This window comes from Alligator sinensis, unplaced genomic scaffold, assembly GCF_000455745.1.
Source record: "Alligator sinensis unplaced genomic scaffold, ASM45574v1 scaffold107_3, whole genome shotgun sequence".
Classification (NCBI taxonomy): Eukaryota; Metazoa; Chordata; order Crocodylia; family Alligatoridae; genus Alligator; species Alligator sinensis.
This window is the reverse complement of record NW_005842578.1, coordinates 134,576-138,948: the sequence shown is the minus strand read 5'-3', so window position 1 is coordinate 138,948 and position 4,373 is coordinate 134,576.

Here is a 4,373-nt window from a genome sequence, read left to right as displayed (position 1 = left end):
TGGGCCCACTGCAAAGGAGAGGCGGGGTGATAACACCGGTGGAGCGGAGAGATTAGCAGGAACCAGGGGGGTATACTAGAGCCATGAAGTCAATTTTCTCACTGCTACCGCCTGGATAGAAATGCCACTGCTGCTTCCCAGGCGCGGCTGACGGTGAGTTACTCCGGGGTAGCTGTGTGTCTGCTCCGGGTCCCCCCGGGGCAAGTGTCCCAGGTCCAAGCCGACACGCCCGGCTCCGGCGCCGTGCCCCCTCTCTTGCCGCGCTCTGCTCTGTCTCCCCGCTCCAGCGCTGCCCCTCTCTTCTCTCTTCTCTCTCCAGATTGCTTTTCTGCTGCTGGTTCCCTTGGATGCTGCGGGCAGAGATGCAGTCGTAAAACCCCGGCCCCGTGCCCCCCCGTGCCCCGAGTAACCCAGAGACGGCTCCTCTGTCCCGGTCTCATCTCTCTCTCTGTCTCTCTCTGTCTCTCACTCCCTCCCTTCCCTCGATACGGACCCAGCAAACCCCTGCCCAGTGCCTTCGTACCACTGCTTGTGGCCCCCCGCCTGCCCGCCCCCCCACATCCGTGAGGGGCCACAAGTCGCCGCCCCTCTCCCCACGGGATAAAAATGACTTCGCTCCTCATTTTGCTTTGCCCCCCTCCCAGCCTCCTCCGGGCACGGCGTGGGGATGGGAGCTGATGGGTTGGACTTCAGTCTTGGGTGAAACCCGTCTTGGGCTGGGGGTCTTGAGGGGGCTGCCAGGCAAAGCCTGGCCTGTAGGCAATGCGGGTGGACCAGAAGCATCGTGCTGCACTGCTCCGAGTCAGCAACGGAGCGCTTCTCCCCAGCACCAGCCGCCTTTCGGCTCGGGAGTCATAGTCGTCGCCTTCCGGGGTCTGTGCTGCGAAGCCGTTATAGGGCAGGGACGGAGTTGGGTTTGAACAGAAGCAGGTTTTGTGATAGGCCTTCAGAGCAGGGAGTTTGGCCAGGAGCTTTCCGAAGGAGTGCAGGTTTCCTTTCTAAGGGAAAAAAACCCAACCGCCCCCGTTCACTCTGAAACCTACTGACGTACACTTACTGTAGGTGGGGGATGCCGTTTGCAAACGGGGCTTGGAGAGAATTTGGAGAGCAAGGGCTTCTAAAAGAGCAGGTCGCCCGATGTCCCTTACCCCCTCCTCTCCCCTCTAGTGGGTGCCTTTCCCACGATGTGGTTTTAGGGAAAATACTTTGATTTTTTTTTTCCTTTCCAAGCTATCTAGGGAAAAAACCCTCTATTTTTAAAAGAAAAAAAACCGACCCTTAATAATTATTTTAAGAGAAGAAAAAAACATGGTGTGTGGGGGGTGGAAGTCTCTTTCAGAGACAAACAAAAGTTGGTCCAGTTGACTTTGTCTGGTTTGGTTCAGTGACCTCCTCCCCATCTGGACGCGGTTAAACCAGGACAAAGCGGCTCGGTCCAGATGTGGACAAGCCTGTTGTTGTTCCCGCCCCGCCGCGGTGTGTTGTTCACTGGAGGAACTCCTTGCTACAGGACGCTGGGAGACGAGGCCGAAGGGGGTCGGAGCTGTTTTGAGAGGAAAGCTCCATCCGTAGGTTTAGAAGAGGGCTGACGTAGGCGGCAGCCTCCGCATCCGAACGTCCGACACCTCCGAACACAACCGGAGAGAAGCAGGGGTGGGACGATGTCGCCCGTACCCTCTTAATGGCGCGAGGCCGGGCGGGCTGACGTCGTCGGTGGCGTTTCCAGGGCCTGGGGACGGACGAATGTCAGAGGGGCCGATGCAGGGTTGTCCCGCGATCGATGCCCGGCTGGAAAGGAGGCGAGGTCTCCAGAGGAAAGATGCGGGGAGGGGTCTGCCCAGGTGCTTGGGATCGTGCAAAGCCCAGGGGATGCAGATGGGCTGCGTCACCTGCGGGTTCAATTGCAGCGGGACAGAGATGTAGGTTAGATACCGCCGGAGCTCAGCCCAGAGCGGGGATCACGTAGCAGGGAAGCCGGGCATTGTCCGGCCGCGGATGTTTCCAAGTGTTGTTGCAGCCGGAGCTGGTGCTGGCGGGGGCAAGGGACGGGGGGCGGACTGGACGACCCCCCCCGACCCACTTTTCTACCCCGTCCCCCAGCTCTGGCCTTGTTTGTGCTGCAAAGTATTGCAATATCGGTGACGGGGCCTGGAAAATACCCGCCCGCCCCGCGTGCATCAGCGCGAGAGGCCGCCTGGGAGTGCCGTTTGGCGACGGCACCGGTTTGCGGGTGGGGGCTGCCTCTCCGCGCGGCACCGCAGCGGGAGTTGCAGCTGTGCCATGTAGACAGACTCCACGCCTCGAGGAAGTCAGGGCGAGGTTGCTAGTGGCGTTTTGGTGCCTGGCCGTGCGAGGTTGGGGTTCACCGGAGAAACGCGCGGGCGTTCACTCTGAAACCTACTGAGCACCGTCCCTGCAAAGAGGACACAGGGCGCAGAGGCAATGAGGGCTCCTGCCTCTCTTGGGAAGACACTAGACCTTGGTCCGCAGGCGAGAGTGCTGACCAGCTCAGGTGCGTTCCCAGGCGGGTAGCGCTGTGGGGGATCCCGGGGCACTTCCTAGCACGTGTGGGAGAGGAGACGCCTGGGACGGCTGTGAGACCCTTTGCACTCGCACCCACGCGGGGCGGGGGTTGTCCGGCTCTCCCTGCTCCGGCAGGGTTGAAGGATGTTGAGGGGGGCCGTGAAGATCGGTGGCGCCTGGTCCTGAGACGGCAGCTGTGGTTTCTGGCCAAGTCCTTCCAGGCGGCGTTGGCGGCAGCCTCCAGATTGGTGTAGGGAGGTGGGCGGGGAGCGGGGGCGGGTTGGCGGCCTAAGGGAGCGCGTGGTTGTCCGAGGAGGCTGGGAAGAGATGAGAGAATCTGTCCTGCTGGCCTTCGAGCCACATGTCCTGCTTCCCGTCTGTCTGTCTAGCCATCGGTATCCCTCTCTCCATCCATCCATCCACGGGCGCAAGGACCCTGCGAGGGCCCTTCCGACCCTACTTTCCTATCACCCATCCATCCCTCCATCCATCTGGACGGGTCTGGGGTTTCATCTGCCTGTCCGCCCATCCACCTGTCCGCATAAGCATCCTGCCCATGGGCTAGAAGACCTCACGAGGGCCCTCGCAGCCCTACTTTGCTATGATCCATGCATCTGTACGGCGCTATGGAGATCCCTCCCCCTAGCCATCCATCTGTGTGCCCACTTCTCCATCCCTCCCTCCTGATCTGTGGAGGCCCATCCATCCATCCATCCATCTTGATCTATGGACATCCATCCATCCATCTGCATTGATTTATGGACATCCCTCCCTCCTGGGCTATGGACATCCATCCATCCATCCACCTATACAGGTCGATGGAGATCCACCCGTCCCCCTGCCCACCTCGCCATCCATCCTTCCATCCCTCCCTCCATCCCTGCTCCACCGCTTTCCCTCCATGTGTGATCCCGTCTCTGTCCCTGCCTCCTCCTCCTCACATCATCGCTCTTCCCATCACGTCTGAGGGGGGCTGGTGGCAGAGGCGTCGCGTTCTCGTCTCTTCCCTGCGCCCCGGAGGCCACGATGGCTTTGGAGGCCATTTTCTGTTCCAGGCTGGGCCCAGCCTGGATCCGGCTTTGCTCTGAGTTGGAGCTTATCAAAACAGAAGTGGCTTCCTGAGATCCATGGAAAGCTCGTGGCTTTGGCTCGGGCTTGTCTGGCTAGCGGCATGGGGGCTGAGCCACGCTTAGGTCTTGGGTTTGGCGGGGCGTAGCGCAGCGTGGGGAAGGGCTAGCACGAACCGGGGCTCTCAAGATCCCACCCTGCTCTCGCTGAGCTTAGGTAGAAGGTAGAAAGGCTGGTGCGGGGGTTGTCGGGCGCCCCACCGCTGCCACCGATGTGCTGTGTGGCCTCGGTCAAGTCACTTTGTCGCGGTGCCTCAGTTCCCCCCCCCCCCCCGGTACAACAGGGTGTAGGGGGCTGTTCTGGAGCCCAAGGGGTCCCAGCACTAGGTTTTCCCCAGCCCTTCCTAGGGGCACAGAGAGCGATGCTGGGGGTGAAACGGACTGGGGTGGGGCGGGCGGGGGCACATCCCTGCCCTGTCCAGCTCTTCCTCTCTGTCTCCCGTGATCGCACCGCCTCCCTCCACCCCTCCCCGTCCCTGCCCCGCGGTGGGGAAGCCCCCCCAAGCCCTTGCCCTGCTTGGTTGTTTTTCACTAGCAATAAAACCCTGCCATGGATCTGGTCGCCCCGGGAAAGGGGAAGGGGAAGGGAAAGGGAAAGGGGGGCATCTTGGTTCTTCCCCATTATCACCCTCCAGCACCCCCCTGCCCTCGCCGGCCCGCGTTTCCGGGCGGGGGGCAGCACTGCAACGCTAACCCCGCGGCCGGCCCCGGGGGCCGGGGACC